We start from the raw sequence: 22,823 nt of genomic DNA, 5'->3' as shown, positions 1-22,823 counted from the left end.
ACAGTTGTGCAATAAAATCTTTATCTGGTAGCATCCCTGGATGTGGTGGGCTCCCAGTGTCATGTAATTCTAGATCTGCCCTCATTCTTTTCATACGACGAAACCAATGTCTTAAGAAACTCAAAGGTTACTATGGAATACTGATGACGTAACACAGGTGATAGGACACAGGCCAGTTTGGGGCAATCAATGGTTGTGTTGGTGAGAAATGACGAGATTTGAAGCCCAACACATCAGAGAGACATAAGCTGGGAAGGTCGGTTGTGTAGGTCATGACTATCATCAGGTTCTATCAGAAGACAAGGTATCTTCTATTCTAAGTCCTCCTCCGTGGAGATGAAGCTATTTAGAACCAAAGATGGACTCCTCCAATAGTCGAGAAGATTAATTGAGCCACAGTGGCGCAGTGGCTAGAGTGCAGTACTGCAGGCTACTTCTGCTGACTGCCGGCTGCCTGCAATTTGGCAAATTGAATCTCACCAGGCTCCAGGTTGACTCAGCCTTCCATCCTTCTGAGGTGGGTCAAATGAGGACCCAGATTGTTGGGGGCAACAAGCTGACTCTGAAAACCCATTAGAGAGGGCTGTAAAAGCACTGTAAAGCAAAATATAAGTCTAAGTGCTATTGCTATTGCTAATTGTATCTGTTTGCTGCACCCAACTTGGTTTTTTTATCTTCAATTCCAGATAATGGTTGTGCCAAAGGTGCTTTTTCAAGAGGCAACTGGACTTTCTGGTTTTTCTTTGAAGATGTTTCACTTCTCATCTAAGAAACTTCTTCAGCTCTGCTTGCCACTACTGTCTTCCCATTGTCCATCCTGGCTAGAACTTCTTGAGGTTGTAGTCTTTGCTCTTCTGTATGGCACCAGGCTGGTGAAAACTAACTTGTTCCATAGGTTGGAGGCCAAAGGATGGATTGCTTACAATAAGTAACTTGTTAGACCATCGTAGGACACTCTGATGGACTCCAGAAGGCCCTCCAAAGGAAATGACCAACTAACCATGGTCCGACCTGCCCAAAATCTATCTTGCTTCCATTTGATTGTTTTCGGCGTCTCTTTTTCCCGAGCTGCATAACAGTTTCTTTGGGAATGTGCAGCTAGCTGACACATTTGCTACAGATGGATGGTGTGTGCGGAGACAGCTGTCAGTCCCCATTTGCGGCGTCCGATGTGACAGCAGGAGAGATGAGTTGTGAAAGGCCATTTCGTGGAGCACATGCACTCTGACATTCTGCGAGATGAGCCCTACAGACACCTCTCGGTAGACCTGGGGAGGAAATGCCAAGCTCGCCGTTTTGCCTTTCCCTCCCCCCCCTCCTCCCCCTCCCCTCCTCCAAGCAGCCTCCAGGCTCGAAGAAAGCATGAGCACCTTGGTGTGTTTTGTTTGCGCACCTCCCTACGGGAAGGCGGAGGGAGGCATGGTTCTTCGTGCCATCACCGAGGTAGGAGATCACGGGTGGTGGAATTGTGATAAGGAAATGGAGCCATTGACAGGTGAGGAGAATAAATTATGGGCCTGAAGTGGCCTTTCCTTCTTTGGAAAGGCAGCATTTCAGGTCTCAGGAGACACCTTCACCTCAGGTTCTCCATGCTAAGTCATGTACGTTGTTTCCATCTGCATAAGGAACATCAAGCAATTAAAGGACTCTCTTTCCATAGGGGTTCCCAAATTGGTCTGTGTCACACTAATATCAGTCCATTAAGCAATGTAGGAGCTTCATGTTGTTTCTCCAGGATCTTGGTCTGGATTCCAAGCTTCTGGACACTCATTAGGGTCATATGAAACCTGTAGTTCATCACGTCTTGAATAGGGTACCTCTGTAGAAGTCCTTATTGTCTTCATGGCCATGTAAAAGGCCATCTCTCCAGAAGGGTGTTCAGGCCAAAGAGAATGATTGTAGAGAAGGTGGTTATCTCAAACATCCTATTTGTGGTCTTCTAGAAGGTACCTGAATGGACACGAGTGGCTTGATTAGATACTCTGCTTGTTTTCCAGCTTGTTCCCAAATAAGGTCTTTATTGTGCAGTAGATCTCCTCTATTTATGGAGCTTGATGGGTCATTCAAGCATTTCAGTCTTTCAGTAGAAGACCTTCCATGATGCCCAAGCCAGTAACCGAGCCATGCTTCTTGAGGCATTGGTTGTGGCCCATCAGCGGCCAGTGGAGCTGTTGCCAGACTCAGACAGTGAGGAGGTTGGGGAGGAAGATGGGCCAGTCCTGGAGTCTGGGGAAGGCTCTGGTGAGGGCTCTGTGTCAGAGGCAGAGAGGGGGCCAGGGCCATATGCCAGGTATCAGCTGCCTTCGGAGTTGGAGATCAGTAGGGCAGAAGAACATCTGGAGCCTGTTCCCGATGTGTCCATGCACAGAGCTGCCAGGAGAAGGGAACAGCTAAGGAACAAGGGCTGATTCAGGAGTAAAGGTACAGGTGGATGGTGAATGGCCCCTCCAATAGGGAATAAAGAGGAGCAAAAGGGGAGTGGAGTTTGCAGGAGACAATTAGTTCGCTTTATTAATGTGAAAATTTGTTCGTAACTCTCGGAGACTCCTTGCCAAATATTTTCCTGTATAGCATTGCATTTGGCAGATATCAGCCTGGCAGCTCTCCAAGACTGATAAGGTCTGTAGTTGCAAATTCACCCTTGAAAGACTGTTTGCCGAGACTTTGCTGGATGTGAATGAGAGGAATTCACCTTAGCTTAATAAAATGGGGTTTTGTAGGGACAAGGAATCTGCTTTGTGATTTGGGGAAGCCCAGGTCAGAACAATCTTGCATAAGGAAGCTTTCATCTGGTAGCACGCTTAGATTCTTGAAGGTGTCTAAGAACTGGGACTTCAATTTCTCACTCAGCTTCCACCAATCTACAAATAATGGGAAGAAATAGCGTTCTGCCATTCAAAAACCTTATTCTTTCAGGATCCCAACTTTGTGCAACTTTCCAAAAGGTGGTGGGAAAGTTAGAAAGAAAACTGGTGCTCAATGACCCACAAATGGATCTCACGACGCAACATTCTAGGAGGAAGTCCTTCTGTTCAGGACACCAGGCTTTCTTCTCGTTAGTCCATTCCATGTCACTTCACATCAAATGTTCTGTTTTCCCCTGCAGCAGATAACTATTATTCCAGCGCCACTAAACATATGTGTTTCTCACTGCGCAACTCGGAGATTTTCTCCCAGAGAGCTGTCTTTTATTCTAGGTTTTTTTCTCTCTCTTAATATTCTCCCGTCCTCGGGGTCCCCCAAGCTTGCTGAGTCTTCTGCTTATGGATATTTCTATTTTAATTATGAAAGCAATAGCTCTCCCAATCATGAAGACCAAGGACGCTTTGGGGAGTTGAGAAATTCTACTACTCTTATTAAAATGTTGGCCTTGCAACAGATTCCTTCTGCTACTTAACCTGGCTCTTCAAACTGGGATGGATGAAGCAATATCACTAAGGAAGAGGATGTTTTAAAGAGATATCGGTTGCACAAATTTGAAGATGTAACTCAAATGAGAAGAGCTTCATGCTGGGAACGATTGAGGTGGCTGGATGGAGTCACTGAAGCAGTCGGCGTGAGCTTCAATGGACTCCAGTGGATAGTAGAGGACAGGAAGGCCTGGAGGAATGTTGTTCTTAGGGACACGACTTCGCAACTAACAACAACAACATAGGAGAAATTCTCCTAGCTGCCCGGAAAGCATTTTGGTGGTCTGTGAAATTCTATGGAGGTTCCAAGTTGCAAAGAATCTTCAAAATCATTTGCAGCACTCAGAGACCATGTTATAGTTTAACTTTGAAAATAGACTTTTCGGTGGAAAAGCCATCGTAGAGAATACAGGTAGTGCTTCGCTTATAAGCATAATCCAAAATTACTGTCATTAGTCCTGGCGGTTATTAAACAAGTCGCCTGATTTTAATGACCCTTTTTGTTTTGAGGAACATGTTAAACAAATCTATTTTCCCCAATGGGAAATGCTTTTTTGCTGGGAGCCAGAAACAAATATTGGAATTTGGCCAAAAAAAAAAGTGAAAAATTGTGGTTGTGTGGATGCTATAAAAAGTGAGCTGGTTGCCAAGTGTCCAAGATGTAAACGTGTGTGTGTGTGTGTGTGTGTGTGTGTGTGTGTGTGTGTGTGATTGAAGGGAGAATGAAGTTAGAAAGTGCCAAGAAGAAGAAAAAACACGGAAAAAGCAAATATAAAAAGTGCCTTCTGTCTTTCTTCAAAATGACCTTACAACTGTATGATAAAATAGCCTCTTACTCTAAATTTAAACATTCATATATACGCAATGTAAGATGTCCAATGTCTCATAATCATAAAAATACACCATGTTTCTGTAATCATAACTGATCCAATCACCAAGTCCTAAAATCAAACTTTCATTTTTGTCTTTCTCATGCATGAAGTCCAAAAGGGGTATCCATCCAGAGCTATACTATTTTTAATACCATGTTTTCCCAAAAATAAAAGCCACCCAGAAAATAATCCCTAGCATGATTTTTTTCAGTAATATAAGCCCTACCCCCAAAATAAGCCCCAGTTAAGAGTGTCAGACTGTTTTGCCAACCCTTTCTCTTGGTGGCTGCTTAGCTCCAACAACTGCTTCCTGTTGGCGTCCTAAGGAGCCCGGGCGGGCAGGCGAAGAGTGACTAGGAGGGGAGGGGCAAATAGAGCCCGGCGAGGCCCCCCTCGATGTGAGTGACATCGAGTTGGCCACGCCCACCCAGTCACATTACCACCTTGCCATGCCCACCCGGTCATTGGGCAGATTACATTAGTGGTCCGCGGAGTTTAAAATGGTGAATTTAGTGGTCCCTGAGGTCCGAAGGTTTGGGGACCTTTGTTCTAGACGTATGGGACTTAAACTTCCATTGTCCCCATGTGGCACAGCTACTGCTGGTTTAGATCCTCTCGGTAGAACAGTGTTTCTCAACCTTGGCGACTTTAAGTCCTGGGGACTTCAACTCCCAGAATCCCCCAGCCAGCTGGCTGGGGGATTCTGGGAGTTGAAGTCCCCAGGACTTAAAGTCGCCAAGGTTGAGAAACACTGCTGTAGAAAAACACTGAAGGAAACTTCAAATATTGTTCAAGAGTGGGAATTGGAACATTCTGTAATGGGCTTTTGATGCCTGACTGAAAGTGAATAGAAAGAGAATACCACAGTTTCCTTTTCTCTCTCTTTAAAACACACTTGCTGAGACGTATTAAAGATCTACCTCAGGGCTTTGGCTGTGTTACAGATGGCCCCCCTTTTGAGTCCTTCAGCAATCTTTGAAAAAAAATAGACAGAGCTTCCAGATATTTCAACAAATTAGGGGACAGTTGCTAAGAGGGGCAGAGATAAGGAGGAAAGATGTACAGATGTTCCTATCAGAGCTCAGGCATTAGGTGGCACTAGACTGGAAGATTTTCCCTCCTTTTTTAAAATTTTATTTTTAAATAATTATTTATATCACATTGTTCCCATCTTATGATTGCCATGTTGTTGATGTTGTTAGTCACAAAGTCGTGTCTGACCCATCGCAACCCCGTGGACAATGTTCCTCCAAGCCTTCCTGTCCTCTGCCATCCTCTGGAATCCATTGAAGCTCACGCCGACTGCTTCAGTGACTCCATCCAGCCGCCTCATTCTCTGTCGTCCCCTTCTTCTTTTGCCCTCCATCGTTCCCAGCATGAGGCTCTTCTCCAGGGAGTCCTTCCTTCTCATCGCAACCCCATGGACAATGTTCCTCCAGGCTTTCTTGTCCTCTGCCATCCTCTGGAGTCCATTTAAGCTCACACCAACTGCTTCGGTGACTCCATCCAGCCACCTCATTCTCTGCCGTCCCCTTCTTCTTTTGCTCTCCATCGTTCCCAGCATGAGGCTCTTCTCCAGGGAGTCCTTCTTCCTTCTCATTAGGTGGCCAAAGTCTTTGAGTTTCCTCTTCAGGATCTGGCCTTCTAAAGAGCAGTCAGGGTTGATCTCCTCTAGGACTGACCGGTTGGATGGCCTTGCAGTCCAAGGGACTCGCAGGAGTCTTCTCCAGCACCAGAATTCAAAAGCCTCAATTCTTTGGCACTCAGCCTTCCTTATGGTCCATCTTTCACAGCCATCCATTGCAACTGGGAAAACCATAGCCATGACTATATGCACTTTTGTTGGCAGGGTGATGTCTCTGCTTTTTCACTAGATTTGCCATTGCTTTCCTCCCCAGGAGCAAACGTCTTTTAATTTCTTGGCTGTATGATTGCCATACTGGGTGGCAAGGATGGAGTTAAAAAAAAATGAAAACAACAATAATGAATAATCAAATAGTGTTGCCTGAGGATAAACACAACCTGAACTGGAAAAAAAAACACACAGGTTTATATGGATGAGTTCATCTAAACTCCAGTGACTTCATGTAGATTTTTAAACAGAAGTTGGGAGACCACAGAACACCGAAGGATCTTAAATAAGGAATATTTTGAAAGATCCATCTGTCCTTGTCTGTCTGTCTGTCTATCTGTCTGGTCAAGATTACCTAATCCTAGTCCTTAAGGAAGAAGAAAAACTACAAGACAGTCCCAGATTCCCAATCTTTGAGTCAATCCAGAAGCCTACCGTGATTATTGGTGCCCAACACTGCTGAGAGTCTAACAGTCCACCTTGTGGTGAAAAAGACTTCACAAGGATGGCTAAAGCATATAAAGAACGGTTGCAGGAACTGGGTATGTCTAGCTTAATGAAAAGAAGGACTAGAGATGGCATGAGAGCAGTCTTCCAATATCTCAAGGGCTGCCACAAAGAAGAGGGAATCAAGCTTTTCTCCAAAGCCCTGCAGGCAGGACAAGAAGCAATGGGTGGAAATTAATCAAGGAGAGAAGCAACTTAGAACTAAGGAAAAATTTCCTGACAGTGGGAACAATTAATCAGTGGAACAACTTGCCTCCGGAAGTTGTGAATGCTCCAACACTGGATGCTTTTAAGAAGATGTTGGATAACCATTTGTCTGAAGTGATGTAGGGTTTCCCGCCTAGGCAGGGGGTTGGACTAGAAGACCTCCAAGGTCCCTTCCAACTCTGTTATTCTATTCTTCACAAATATTGTTATTTCTGCCTTTACCATGTCCACAAATAGCTAACCAAAGGCCTTGCTTTAGGCTGATCCAATCCTTACTTGTAAGAGCAGAGTCCGAAATGTACCTGTAGGATCTTTGCAAGGAAGAGCAAAAGCATCCGGCGTGTAAAATTACTCAGATCTGCTCAGAGTTGGAAAAAGGCCATCTAGAGCAGAAAGCACATGCAACCTGACACCAGATAAAGTCCTAGCTTTCCTTTTGGGCTAAACTGATATTTTCTAGCCGCAGCCTGACTTTGACTAGATGGTATCAGGCTTCGTTTCCTGTTACCCCTAAACTGGTACTTACTAGGACATCCCAGTTTGGCGCAGTGGTTAAAAGCACCTTGCCAGAAATCAGGAACCTGTGAGCCTTGCCTTGGGCATGAAGCCCACCAAGGCGATTTGGAGTTTGGAGTTTGGAGTTTATTCAATTTGTAGGCCGCCCTATTCCCCGAAGGGACTCAGGGCGGCTGAACAAAGCCAAGGGAGGGGAAATTACAAAAAGTAAGACAAAGACAATCAGACAATACGAACAATTTAAAAGCACAACAGACACAGCAAATTCGAGTAGGGGGGGGGGAACTCAACCCCAGGCTTGCTGGGACAGCCAGGTCTTCACGGCCGTCCGGAAGGCCCGAAGGGTGGAGAGGGTCCAAATCTCCACGGGGAGCTCGTTCCAAAGGGCCGGGGCAGCCACAGAGAAGGCCCTCCTCCGAGTAGTCGCCAGCCAACATTGGCTGGCAGATGGAATACGGAGGAGGCCTAATCTGTGGAATCGAATGGGTCTGTGGGAGGTAATCGGCAGAAGGCGGTCCTTCTCTCTCAACCCTAGCAAGAAGAGAAAGGCAAGCCATCTTCCAAAATGTTGCCCGGAAAACCATAAGGACCCATTCATGAACATCGCCAGGAATCAAGTTCAGTAAAGTCATTATGGGTATCAGGCTGGTCTGATAAAGAAGAATATTTGTAACGCAGGGTTGAAATGAGGAGTCCTTGGTGCTCTCACCAAGGTGAGAGACCGCCTGCTGCCAATTACCTCCCAAAGACCCGTCAGATCACACAGGGTCGGCCTCCTCCGGGTTCCGTCCACCAGCCAATGCCATCTGGCTACCACCCGGGGGAGGGCCTTCTCTGTAGCAGCTCCGGCCCTTTGGAACGAACTCACCGCAGAGATTCGGACCCTCACCTCTCTCCAGGCCTTCCGAAAAGCCGTCAAAACCTGGCTGTGCCGGCAGGCCTGGGGTTGATGAGTTCCCCTCCCTTCTCGACTGGTATGGCTGTGTGATTTTCGTGTATTTTAATTATGTGTACTGTTGTTTATGTTCCCTTTCCCCTTTGAGTTGTTCACCGCCCTGAGTCCCTCCTGGAGAAGGGCGGCATACAAATAAACCAAAACTGAAACTGAAACTGAAACTCTCTGAGCTTGGTGGAATTTTTTTGCTGATGTTTCAACAAGGTAACATCAACAGTGCTAGAAGGGAGTGAGGCAGGGATGGATTGGACCCAGCATTACTGCGGGTTCGAGCTTGCTTCACTTGCATGCATGCCAGATGTGTGCTATGCATGTGCGCATTTGCACAAAAAGGTGGTCTGCGCATGGGCAAATTTTTTTTTAAAAGGGGGAAAATTAAATTTGTGCAATTACAATTGTTCAGCGCAAGCACAGAACCGAAAATCAAGATGGCGGCCCCATAGGAGAACCGTTTCGGGGCAGTGGTAGGTTTTGGATCCCATTGCAACTGGTACGGTCCAATGGGGCCCAGCGTCCACCAAATGAACGCGCGAGCGTCGCGTAAGTGCCGTGCGCTCATATGCGTGCACGGAAGCGCCAAAGAGCTCAAATATAGGTGAGGGCGGGCAGGCAGGCCCTCCGGAGCACCGTACTGGAACAGTACCTGGTGGTCCCAGCATGCAACGGTACACCCGTACCAGGGCGTACCGCCTGCAACCCACCACTGGTTCGGGGGTGTGACAGGCCTGGGTTGCTGCCGATTCCAGTGACCCAGGCCGCCAAATCACTACCTGTTCAGCCAAACCGATCCGAACCAGTAGGAAACTACCTTTGGAGTGGGGTTTGCAGAGAAGAGGAGGAGGAGGAGGAAGAGGAGGAGGAGGAGGAGGAGGAGGAAGAGGAGGAGGAGGAGGAGGAGGAGGAGGAGGAGGAGGAGGAGGAGGAGGAGGAGAAGGAGATTGTAGGGTCCTTGGTGCTCTCTGAGCTTGCTTGGTTTCTTGCAGAGGTTTCATTACCCAACTAGGTAACGTCATCAGCGCTAGAAGGGAGTGGAGTTTACTCTGAGTTCTTATTCTAGTGGCTTGCCCCATCAGTGTTGGTGGGAATGGTCTTGGAAGACCTGCTGCCAACCCACTGTCATTGGGGCAGCAGAACCTCTAAGACTACCCTCACCAACCAAGAAGCTCCTTTTCTCCTTTTAATATTATCTTCGGCTTCGTGTTTGATTGTAAAGATTTGGGAGCAGAGGCTCCTTTTCATCCTCACTTTATTTCATTTATTTATGCATCACAGTTAGAAAAGGTCCATTTCCCGTTCAGAGGGACTCTGCCTCGGCTGTAAAAAAATAAACCTAAACATTGAATACCGCATCTAAGGTAGAGGCAAGGTCATTGAAAATTCATTTATCAAAGTTAAAATCACCATCGCACACCAAATAAAGGGGGGAAGAGAGACTAGGGATCTGTATCTCCCCCCACCTCTAATATAAAACAAACCCAAAAGAAGAGGAAAACAAGAAATTAACTGCTCAATATCACAGCCCATTTCTCTCCCTCCTTTTAAAATTACACTAGAAGCCAAAGTTCTCCTAGTCGCAAGGTTTTAAACAAAAACGAAAATTAAATAATCATTGTTGCCTCTGTCTCAAGTACAGTTTCGGGCAAGACAGCAAATACAGTTGGGGAATTTGATGATGATGATGATGATGATTTTCATTTGCTGGGAAGGGAAGGAGCATGGAAAGATGGCTTGGACATGAAGTCTGTTTGTGTATGTGCAAACAATAATAATAATAAAAAACGCAGCCCATTCAAACTCTAACCCAACTCCCCACGGCCAAAGCAGGTGCATCAAGCTTTCTTTACATCTTCCCGGCCTTGAATAAAAACTTGAAACGCATTGCCAGTAGTCACAGATACAAAGAAAAGCAACACAAAAAAAAAAAACTTTGGGGCAGTCAGGGATGCCTGGAAATTCTCTTTACTTCTTCCTAAAGTAAAGATCTCCCCCTCCCCTTTCTCTTTCTCTGGGCACCGGCTTACATCTCCCTCCCTTTTCCTCCTCCTCCTCCTCCTTGCCCATTCCTATGCTTCCTCTCCTTCCCTCTCACTTTCCTCCTCCTTTTCCCCCCTCTGTGCCAGATCCTTGGCTGGGAGAAGTGCAGCATGTGACCAAACCACCTTCCTTAAAGAGGCTGGAGCAACCCAGGCCAGGCGACAAGAATGCTTCAAAGCCACACGTCGTGCCCCATCCATATATACCTCCCGCCTCATCTCGGAGGCTGCACAGCAGCACAGATAACGGCAGGCTTCGGGAGGGCAGAGGTCCCGTTTGAGAGGTAAGAAGACTTTGCTTTTCTCTTTTCTCTGCTGGGGTCCTGGAGGGTTGCAGAGGGAGCCAACTTTGGGGAAGGATGCTTGCAGGTGTGCAAAGACTCAAATTCTACCTGGTTGGTTGGTTGGGCACAGAAGCAACCAAATCTCTCTCTCTCTCTCTCTCTCTCTCTCTCTCTCTCTCTCTCTCTCTCTCTCTCTCTCTCTCTCTCTCTCTCTCTCTCTCTCTCTCTCTCCCTCCCTCCCTCCCTCCCTCCCTCTCTCTCTCTCTCTCTCTCTTTCTCTCTCTCTCTCTCTCTTTTTCCTCTCTCTCTCTTTCTTTTCTCTATCCATCCATCCATATCATCTATCTATCTATCTATCTATCTATCTATCTATCTATCTATCTATCTATCTATCTATCTATCTATCTATCTATCTACCTCTGTTTGGAAAAGCATGAAGTGGGTTTAGGGACTGTCTTTGCAACATTGCAACCCTCTGATAGGGGTTTTGGATAGCGCATGAATTTTGCCATCAGTTTGCGCCACTGATTTGCTTAAACCAGGATTAGGGCTTAAACAGAGAGCCCAGCCACCCTGTTGCAAAAGGAGGCTGGAAACTCAAAAGCAAATCTGATTGTTCAATTCCTTGCTCCCTGCCACTTCTGTCAATTCTTGCACTCCGTGTGTGTGTATGTGCCTATGCGCTCGGCCACACATTGGTGCGTTTCTTCTTTCGTCCCTGTTCTTTCACCAACACAATAGCAACCTCTTTCCAAGGAGTTCCACTTTGCAATCCCCGAGTAAAGTTTACACAAGGTCTTTGTTTTTGTCTAAAGACTTTTTTTTAACTTGAAATCTGCCTTTCTGAAACTTTTCTTACTAAATTTTTTGATCTGGGGGGAGAGTCAAATGTCACCGAGTTGTTTTCTGATTTTTTTCCCCACTCTCCCAAATGGAAAAACTGACTTTGGGTAGAATAGAAGCGTCAGTGGGGTTTATTCCTTCCACTTAAATATTATTGGTACCATTTCAGAGTTTTAAAGAACAAGATTTCAGAGGAGGAATTCATTTAGAAAAGTCGGCAGTCCTTGGAGAGCTGTCAGCTGGTTAAATCTGAAAGAAAAATCAATATTATTTAAATTGCTTTCCTCATGCCTTTTTAGTTCCTTAAATTTAAAAGGGCTTCAAAAAATAAAAATTTTATATAAAAAAATTTTTTTAAGGGCCTTTTCTTCCTTAACCAGACACATTCCCTCTAGAGGAGTAGAGATACATCTCCATTCTCCCCAAATAAAATGCCAACCAGGGATGATGGGAACTGTAATCCAAAACAGTTTGGAAGGGTTTTGTTTTGGATTTTTTTTTAACCCCTTTTCTGATGGAGAATTGTCTTTTTGAAAAAGCAGCAGATTCTACATGGGGTTTTAAAAAGACAAGTGGATGCAAGAAAAGGAAATAATAGAAAAAAGACTTTTAAAAAAGCAAGGAGCTAAAATAGGAAGAGAGATCTTTTTCCTCCCCATTTGAGGAAGGCTATAAGCTATTCAAGGAAAAACAATATTATTTTCATATCTCTGCTTTCTCTCGTACAATTCTGGGTGGTGCATATAATATAGATTCTGTCTCCTATTTTCCCTCCATAACAACAACCCTGTGAGATGAAGAACGGTTGCAGGAACTGGGTATGTCTAGTTTAATGGAAAAAAGGACTAGGGGGAGACATGATAGCAGTCTTCCAATATCTCAGGGGCTGCCACAAAGAAGAGGGAGTCAAGCTCTTCCCCAAAGCACCTGAGGGTAGGACAAGAAGCAATGGGTGGAAACTAATCAAGAAGAGAAGCAACTTAGAACTGAAGAGAAATTTCCTGACAGTGAGAACAATTAATCAGTGGAACAAATTGCTTCCAGAACTTGTGAATGCTCCAACACTGGATGTTTTTAAGAAGATGTTGGATAACCATTTGTCTGAAGTGATGTAGGGTTTCCTGCCTAGGCAGGGAGTTGGACTAGAAGACCTTCATAGTCCCTTCCAACTCTGTTATTCTATTCTATTCTAAAAGATAGGTGAAGCCTGGACAGAGCAATTGGCCAAACTCACCCAGAACTAGTACTCACGATCTCCTAGTTTCTTGTACTGAAGTCTTCTACTGTGTCTCTAGTCACTAAACCCAACTGCTAAATGGAAATGCGTTCTACTTCAAAAAGATATTTGTTCATGGGATCAAGGGACTTCCTAGGCTAAGATTCCAATTTTTTTTCTTAGATCTTAGAGAATTGTTTCTGCTGCATTTCCTAAAAAACTCCAGGCAACTCAGATTGCAGAACGAACAAGGTGCAGAATAGATGGACATAAATGGAGGACACAGAGTGTTAAATGATTTATAAATTGGGAGGTTAGTAACACCAGCGCTAGTGTTGAGTGTACAACACAGCTTTTAGATAGCAAACCCACATTAAATGAGACTCTCCATAGACAACCCAAATGAGACTCCATGTTCAAGAGCAGTAGGCTGTCAAATACCTTGATATCCAGATTGTGAGCGGTTCCCCCAAACCCCAGATGTCTGCTATTAAGAAATAGTGTCCAAAATGGATAATTGTTTTATTGTTCAAACCCAGCAATTCCTGAAGGATTCTGTGCCATCAAGTTGTTTTCTACTCTTAGTGACCACAAGAGGATCTATTCCCAAACTGGTCCTTCAGATCTAAAAAATGTAAGAAAAATATATGTAAGGATGTAATATGTAAAGATGTAAAAAAAGATGTGGAGACTCTAGAAAGACTGCAGAGAAGAGCAACAAAGATGATTAAAGGGGGCTAAAACATATGAAGAACGGTTGCAGGAACTGGGTATGTCTAGTTTAATGAAAAGAAGGACTAGGGGAGACATGATAGCAGTCTTCCAATATCTCAGGGGTTGCCACAAAGAAGAGGGAGTCAAGCTATTCTCCAAAGCACCTGAGGGCAGGACAAGAAGCAATGGGTGGAAACTAATCAAGGAGAGAAGCAACTTAGAACTAAAGAGAAATTTCCTGACAGTTAGAACAATTAATCAGTGGAAAAGAAGTTGCCTCCAGAAGTTGTGAATGCCCCAACACTGGCAGTTTTAAAGAAGAGATTGGATAGCCATTTGTCTGCAACGGTATAGGGTTTCCTGCCTAAGCAGGGGTTGGACTAGAAAACCTCCAAGGTCCCTTCCAACTCTGTTATTCTATTCTATTCTAATCTCCTGAGGGTACCCCCCCCTTCATCACCCCTATAAATGAGAGCCTTCACCTTGTTCCGAGTTGCCTTTCTCTTCTCTTTCTTTCCCAGCATCAGATCCTTCTTCAGAGGCTTCTTAAGATGTCCAAAGTAGAATAATTTGACCCTGGACATTTGTGCCTTGAATGAGACCTTCTGGTTGAAAGGTCATTCTTAGAAAACCTTTAAGATCCTTTTCTTGTGGCTGGAGCCCATTCACACTGAACAATTCAGTTCATTTTTTTTTCTTTTTCACGCAATCTCCTGCATTTACTAGAGTGGCTTTTCCTTCCTTTTTCATCTCATTTCAAAATATAATTGCAGAAGAGATAATACTGGAAATTGTGCCCCACTGGATAGGACCAGCGTAAAACTTCTCCGTGTATCAAGACGGTATTAGAAAGCAAGTCTTTGGCAGAAGGACAGTATAATAAAAAATTATCCAGCTGTGGAGCCAGGTTATAGGAACCATTGAGCAGAAATTATACTGAACATTATTTGGCAATTACATCAATGAAAACATACAAAGTGTAAAGTACAGTGTGAGAATATTCAGTACCTCTTTCTTTATTCTCTTCTGTGGTTGCTTTTGTGCCTTTGAATCAGGCGGGGAATTAAAAGTAGGAGAGAGGGTAAGGAGGAGGAGAAGGGAGGAGGAGTGGGGGAAAGAGAGGGGAAGAAGAAAGGAGGAAGGTTGATGAGGGAAAGGAAGAAAGGGTAAAGCAGAGGACATAAGGGAGGGGAATTAAGAGTAGGAGAGAGGGTAAGAAGGAGAAGAAGGGAGGAGGAGTGGGAGAAAGAGAGGGGAAGAAGAAAGGAGGAAGGTTGACGAGGGAAAGGAAGAAAGGGTAAAGCAGAGGACATAAGGGAGGGGAATTAAGAGTAGGAGAGAGGGTAAGAAGGAGGAGAAGGGAGGAGGAGAGGGGAAAGAGGGGAAGAAGAAAGGAGGAAGGAGAGGAGGAAAGAAGAAGGTAGAGAAGGGAGGTTGAGAAGATAGAAGGAGCAAGGTGGTGTAACATAAGATGGAGGCACGGGGTGGCAAAAAAGTAACCGAAACTGTAATATATATATATACATACATACATACACATATACATATACATATACATATACATATACACATACACATATACATATACATATACATATACATATACATATACATATACATATACATATACATATACATATACATATACATATACATATACATATACATATACATATACATATACATATACATATACATATACATATACACATATAGCAATAGCAGTAGACTTATATACCGCTTCATAGGCCTTTCAGGCCTCTCTAAGCGGTTTACAGAGAGTCAGCATATTGCCCCCAACAATCTGGGTCCTCATTTTACCCACCTCGGAAGGATGGAAGGCTGAGTCAACCCTGAGCCGGTGAGATTTGAACCGCTGACCTGCTGATCTAGCAGTAGCCTGCAGTGCTGCATTTAACCACTGCGCCACCTTGGCTCTTGTATGTATATACATACATATTTGTAAAAATAATTATAGAGACTAAAGATGAATAGACAAATGTTAAATAGCAATTATAAGGATGTATAGTTGTGAATGAATTTGAAAGAGAAAAATTTAAAAAAACTTTAGTTGAAAAAAAAATCAGTTTTGAATCCTCACAACTGCTGGATTAATCCCTGCAGTTTTCTTGGCAAGATTCTTTGGAATTTGGTTGCCATTGTCCCCTTCCTAGGGCTAAGAGAGAGTGACTGGCCCAAGACTGTCTTATTGCCTATGGTGGGATTAGAACCCAGACAATTTTTAATTTTTAACCATTGCTCCAAATTGCTTTTTTTTTGTGTTAGCCAAAAGGCCAGGCCATTTCAGATTTGTCAAGCCAAACATCAAGGAGCTTCCATATTTTATTTCATTTTTGCTGTTTAGGGTGCTAACCAAGTTTGCAGGATAGCATCAGGAAAGGAATGTTCTCTTAGAGGAAATCTAAGAAATCTTAGATTAATCTCTTAATATCTAAAAGATTCATCGAAGAAATCTTAATCTCTCAATCTTAGATTACTCTCTTAATCTAGGCTGTGATAGATGGTCATTAATCTTGGACAATCCAGATGAAAATAAACATTAAATGAAATTAACTAAATAGAAGGAGGAAGGAATGTATGTTCTCTGCCTCATGTTATTTACAAAAAAAACAGTGAAGGTGGGAAAATACGAAAGAGAATGCAAAAAGCAGATCTACTGAAGGAGAGAGAGATGGAAATTTAAGATTGTTACAGACGATGTTAAAATGGAAACCAAACTGCCAAGGCAGATGAAAAGTTAAAAGTCAGTGCGTGAATGCAGGGATATCTCTTGTCAAAGACTGTTACGCTGCTGTTTTGGAAAAACAGGGTTTAATTCTAGTCTGTGACAGTAATAAAAGACTGATTGAGGGAGGGAAAGTACTTGCTTATCACTGGTCATAATTTAGGCTCAACCGAAAATCCACTTTAAAGGAAGAATTTTCATTTTTTTTCTGAATTTTGATTCCACCACAGTTAAGCATTTCCTCTTTACCAGGGTTTGAATCTTCCCAAGAATAGAAAAATTAAAACATGTTTGCCTATCCAGAACCAAGCAATCAAGCTTATTTAGAAGCTTATTTAGCACACACATATGTGTGCTATGAAGACAGTGAGAAATGCTGAGTTTAGAGAACTTGCAAAAAATAAATAAACCAGGAATATTTCTTAGCACAACATGCTGTTTCATTCTATCAAAGCAGCTACAATTTTTCCTTTACTGCAGAAAAGAAGGGTACACATTCAAATAATTTATATATTTATGATGGTGCACTGGTTACAATTGTATCTCAGTTATTGTGCTGTTATAGTTTGCATATTTTAAATGTTTTGTATTCTTTTAAATCACCTGTACGTTACCCAGAGAATTCCAATTAATACTGGTAATCGTTTAGGTGTTTAGCAAGATTAGCTCTATTGGATATATTTAATAAAATTGTCAAGGTTTTATTTACCACTTTGTAGCAAAACCATGCTACTTTCCAAAACAGATATTTGCATAATTATTTTTTTTAAAATCAAAATTGTATCCACTCTATATTTTTCCACTTTGAAAAAGTTTATTGTTCTCTTTTTTGGTGGGGCTTAACATTGCAAGAAATGTTAACATTGCATTTGGTTCAAAAAGGATATAAAGTAGATTTAAACTGTTTTTTAATTTGTTTTTAAATGTTCTGCCATTTTGAGAAGCAACTAAGATAGCTTAAAAATTCATTCAATGACAAAAATACCTCACTGTAATACAAAGTCATTTCTTTTTGTTTTGAACAGACAACCTAAGAAATAATTCCAAACAAATCTTTATTTTTATTATAACTTTTTTTATTTTCCAACATACAAATAGAAAAAACTTAGGCATAGACTACGTTTACACAAACACATTGGAATTTCATTTTCCTTCTTCCAATCTTGTAGCAGTTTCAAATTGGTACAATTCTCTTTATGTTGTTTCCCCTCCTAATATGCTTTACTTAAGTTTCATAATTTTTAACCCTCTTATTTCATTATCCTTTACTTATCCATCTAATATATTGGCTGTTTACCTCTGATAAACTTTATTTCTCTTGGGTGTGTGTGTATATACCAGTCTTCCTTAACTTATAGCTTTTACCTTTGTTAGATTCTTTCATTAATTTTTATTTCTTTCCTCCAACCATCTATACCATATTTCCCATGTCTGATAATATTCTCTCCTCTTTTCCCTGAATTTCTTTTATTAACTTGTCCATCTCGGCATAGTCTAGAATCTTCTTATTATTTTGCCTTCCTCCAAACAAATCTTTCATAGAGCCTTTTCACTCAAAAGGAAATGCTTCTGATTTTTAAATCAGCACTTCAATGAAATTGACCCAGAAGGCTGATCAGGTTTGGTGTTGGCTGGCATGAAGTTGAGAGACAACCAAGGATGTGCTAGAGTTTCTAGATTAAACTGGAAAATGAAACTGTCCCCCCCAAAATAGCAAAATCAGAATTTCATGGACCTTTCAGTGAAGTCACCAGGAGTTGAGTCCACAATTCGGAAGTAGTTTTACTTATCTCCTCTTGCTTCCTAAGTCACATTGTTGGTACCGTGGGATGTTTTTGATATAAAAATGAGGGGAAAAATGAACTTGTGGTTTATGACTTGGGTGATTAGTTAGGATAGATTATACAAAGAAGAGAATCATGATATAACTTTAGAGAGAGAGATTAAACTATCATAGTATTTGTAACTGCAGTGGAGACTATCGGCAGCCACTTCTATCTTTTTTTCTTTTCTATTTTTAACTTTTTTCTCTCTTTTTCTGCCCTTTTTACTTTCTCTTTGACGTTTTCCTTTTCCTTCCTTTTCCTTATTTTATAGTAGTTTTTATTACTATTTGTCTTCTCTTTGAAATGTTTTAATATATACTGTATGTATTTGTGTGTGTGAGTGTGTGTATTGAAGATATATGAATATATGTGTTGAGGATAGATAGATATATAGGTAGGTAGGTAGGTAGGTAGGTAGGTAGATAAATAGATAGATAGATAGATAGATAGATAGATAGATAGATAGATAGATAGATAGATAGATGATAGATAGATAGATTGATTGATTTATAGGTAGGTAGGTTGGTAGAGAGGGAGGGAGGGAGGGAGGGAGGGAGGGAGGCAGGCAGGCAGGCAGGCAGGCAGACAGAGACAGATGTATGTGTGCGTGCGTGCGTGTGTGTGTGAGTCACATAAACACACATTATGGGTATTGTGCTAGGATTCTGTTTTTAAATTCAGCATTTTACTTTAATATGACAAGCTTCAGAGTTGAAGTTAGAGAGAGATATTAAACTATCATAGTATTTGTAACTGCAGTGGAAACTATCGGCAGCCACTTCTATCTTTTTTTCTTTTCTATTTTTAACTTTATCCTCTATCCTCACTCCTCTCTGGAGCCATATAAATCGTGTTCCTTTCCCAGTATTCTGGTTATGGAATATACACTTTTTTAAAGAAATCCAGAAAAGTCCATCACAATGGCAGTGGATGGATCGATGCTATTCCAGTAAATTACAGATTCTAGAAAAATGCCCTTCTATATGAGTTGCTTGCAGCCCAATGATCATTTGTGCCGATTGCAGACTGTTAGTGGGTAAACATCTAGTGAAATATGCATTGTCCATAAAAGTGGATGATAGAATAAATCTCTCCATTTTTAAGGCCTTCCAAGACTTTTGAATGAGATTTGTCTTCCAAATAGAGCCCTTCCTTGCTCTGATTCAATATTTAGCCACTGATGTTTATTAGCACCATTCAAAGAACAGAGAGATAAACCAGAAATTTTAGCAGGCTGGGGCGGGGGGGGGGGCTCTCAAATTTTGCAGAAATCCAAAACTGGGGAGGGGGGAGAGAAAATGCATTTCAGATGGAAAGATACAATCCTGATAATTAAGAACAATTTGAAATGGGAGCCAGCATTTTCCAACGAATTTTACTAACTGCGTTTGATTTCAGAGCATTGCAAAGGAAGGAGAAATTTCCTGATGGTTTGGAACAATTAACCAGTGAAACAACTTGCCTCCAGAAGTTGTAAATGCTCCCAACACTGGAAGTTTTTAAGAAGATGTTGGATAACCATTTGTCTGAAGTGGTGTAGGGTTTCCTACCTAAGCAGGGGGTTGGACTAGAAGACCTCCAAGGTCCCTTTCAACTCTGCTATTCTATTCTATTCTCTAATTCTATTCTATTCTATTTCCTATTCTATTTTATTCTATTCTATTCTCTAATTCTATTCTATTTCCTATTCTATTCTATTTCCTATTCTATTTTATTCTATTCTATAATTCTATTCTATTTCCTATTTTATTCTATTTCCTATTCTATTCTATTTCCTATTCTATTTTATTCTATTCTATAATTCTATTCTATTTCCTATTTTATTCTATTCTATTTCCTACTCCAGTGTATTCTGTGCTAATCTAATTCTATTCTAATTCTATTCTAATCCTAGTCTAATCCTATTCTATTCTATTCTACTCCATTCCATTCTATTATCTAATTCTACACCATTCCATTCTATTCCATTCTATTCCATTCTATTCCATTCTATTCCATTCTATTCTATTTGAAATAAAATTGGACAATGGCATTTTTGAAGATAATAAGAGACCCTGGGTTCATAATTACCCCAAGATTTGATATATGGTTTTTTTTTTCTCTTTTGCTTTTGGTAAATTACCATGCCTTTCAGCTTCCCTTTTTATTCCATGTTCTTTTGGGACTTTTATCCATCCTCTGGTTTTTCAGGACTCTGCTGCTTCCACCGGGGTCCTGTACAAACTGGAGTGAGTGGCAAATGATGTGTAACAATGAAGACCCTTTCATGGAACATGTTCTTTTCATTAAACCCCCCTACGGTTTGCGGTCTGCAATCAGCCCAAAACGCCCCCGCAGTTTTGATGCAAATGACTAACGCACAATTGTCCTTTTTGTGCAATCTGTAATTTACTGGAATGGCATCCATCCGCTGCCATTGTAATAACCTGGGAGGAGACGTGACTGCGTGTGAGTCTCTCAAAGTGTCATTCAGGCTGCTGTTTTGTGCTCTACAGATGCTCTACCTCTGTCTATAAATTGGGGGAGAGGGAGGGGCGAGAGGCAAGTAGAGGCATTCAACCTTCTATTGTATATAGAGTCTAGAGGTGAAGGCAGCAGACAGCAGGCAGCAAGCAGGAGGATGTGAGTTCAAGTCCCATGTTACCCATGAAAGTCAGCTGGGTGATTTTGAGTCAGTCACTCTTTCTCTCAGCCCAACCCACTTCCCAAGGTCATTGTTGTTCTGGAAATAGGAGGAGGAAGCTATGCATTGAATAGGTTCCTCACCGTGAGTTATTTGTAAAAAAAAAATAAGGGTGGGATATGAATAACTAAATAAATATTCAAGGCATTAGACTTTTTAAAAAATTCTTACCTACATTTTGCAAGAGCACAAGGGCCTTTTTAAAAAAAGAAAATGCCCCCCAAAGAATAAATGTCCAACTACCAGGATTTGTTTTTTTTTAAAAAACAACCTACCAAGCATAGACAATTTGACTTGAAAATGGTGAATCTTGCAGGAAGGCAGTATTATCGCCAAAGCTGTCCTGAGGTTGTAATTAGAAATCTAGAATTTCATAAGGGCTGGCTGTTTTTCTATTTGTTCAATTCAAGATAGATAGTTAGATAAATGGATGGATGGATGGATGGATGGATGGATGGATGGATGGATGGATAGATAGATAGATAGATAGATAGATAGATAGATGATTGATAGATTGATAGATTGATAGATGATGGATGGGTGGGCGGGCGGGCGGACAGACAGACAGATAGATGATGGATGAATGGATGGATAGACAGATGATAGATAGATAGATAGATAGATAGATAGATAGATAGATAGATAGATAGATGATAGATAGATAGATGATAGGTGGATGAATAGATAGCTAGAATGATTGATTGATGATAGATAGATGATAGATAGATGATAGATGATAGATGATAGATGATAGATAGGTAGATAGATAGATAGATAGATAGATAGATAGATAGATAGATAGATAGATGGATGATGGATGATAGATGATAGATAGATGATAGATGATAGATGATAGATGATAGATAGATGATAGATGGATGAATAGATAGATTATAGATAGATAGATAGATAGATAGATAGATAGATAGATAGATAGATAGATAGATGATAGATGATAAATAGATGATAGATGATAGATAGATAGATGATAGATGGATGAATAGATAGATTATAGATAGATAGATAGATAGATAGATAGATAGATAGATAGATAGATAGATAGATAGATAGATACTGTAGATAGACAGACAGAGACAGACATACAGATGATAACTTAGATTAGATGGATGGATGGATAGAGAGAGAGAAAAAGACAGACAGACGATAGATAATTTAGATTGGATGGGTGGATGGAGGGATGGATGGAGAGAGAGAGAGAGAGACAGGCAGGCAGGCAGGCAGACAGACAGACAATTTAGATTGGATGGATGGATGGATAGACAGACAAGATAGATAGTGATAAATAGATATAGATGATATAGATAGACACAGATATAGATACAGATACAGATATAGATGTAGATACTGTATTTAGAAAAACCTGAAGGTGCCCAGCCTTCAAAGCTCAAGGTTGCAGCTTCTTCGAAAGGTGTGGTGGCCAATCTCACCTTACCTGGCTTTGGAAGGATGAAGCAGAGGGAGCCGGTTGGGGAACCTGCAAGCCACCTCTTTTTAGAGACCCATCTTTCCTATTCCTATTGGGCTGGGCTGTCTCTCTCAGAGTCCCCTCGCAGGGGAGATGAAGGGCAAAACCAAATGTAAAAATGTAATTAAGGGTGCAAACCCCATTTCTCTCTCTCTCTCTCTCTCTCTCTCTCTCTCTCTCTCTCTCTCTCTCTCTCTCTCTCTCTCTCTCTCTCTCTCTCTGTACCTCCACTGTCCCACCTCTCTTTGCGTGGACTTCAGGGCTTGACGTCAATGGGATGCATGCTCTTCAGGAACCCTATCTCCCTTCCAAGCCCACTTCCGAGCAAACTTTGAAACAGGCTTGTTATCGGGGTGTAGAAGCTGGCACAGCTGTGTGCTTTCGGAGGGTTTTTTTTTTTTTTGATCGATAGCTTGTTCCGAGCATCTTTCCCTTCTCCGGATCCTCCCATACATTTTTCATGGCTCACCCCTCCCAGGCAAAGGCTGTCTTGTCTCAGAATTATTATTATTTGGTGTTTTGTCTTAAAAAAAAAAAAAAAAAGGCACGGCCCACCAAAGCTCGCTTTGTTTCCCGCAGGCCCCCGAGGTTGTTTTCGTTAAAGGGCCCAATCTATAAATTCCAAGCTGGGAATTCCTTTGCTAGATGAACAAAGAAGCCACATCACTCTAGC

General features: G+C 41.9%; 1 protein-coding gene across 1 annotated transcript in view; it reads left to right on the top strand.

The window, feature by feature from the left end:
• Positions 1 to 10,501: 10,501 nt before the first annotated feature.
• Positions 10,502 to 22,823, top strand: part of PRR35 (proline rich 35) — a 44,674-nt gene continuing 32,352 nt past the window's right edge. Inside the window, exon 1 of the mRNA XM_087728818.1 lies at positions 10,502 to 10,636. The gene's annotated coding sequence lies outside the window, so the exon portion shown is untranslated. The remainder of the gene's footprint in view (positions 10,637 to 22,823) is intronic.

Source organism: Thamnophis sirtalis, unplaced genomic scaffold (assembly GCF_051295495.1).
Source record: "Thamnophis sirtalis isolate CommonGarterSnake01/CBP01778 unplaced genomic scaffold, rThaSir2_p1.2 scaffold_14, whole genome shotgun sequence".
NCBI lineage: Eukaryota > Metazoa > Chordata > Lepidosauria > Squamata > Natricidae > Thamnophis > Thamnophis sirtalis.
This window is presented reverse-complemented; position numbering and strand designations above follow the sequence as displayed.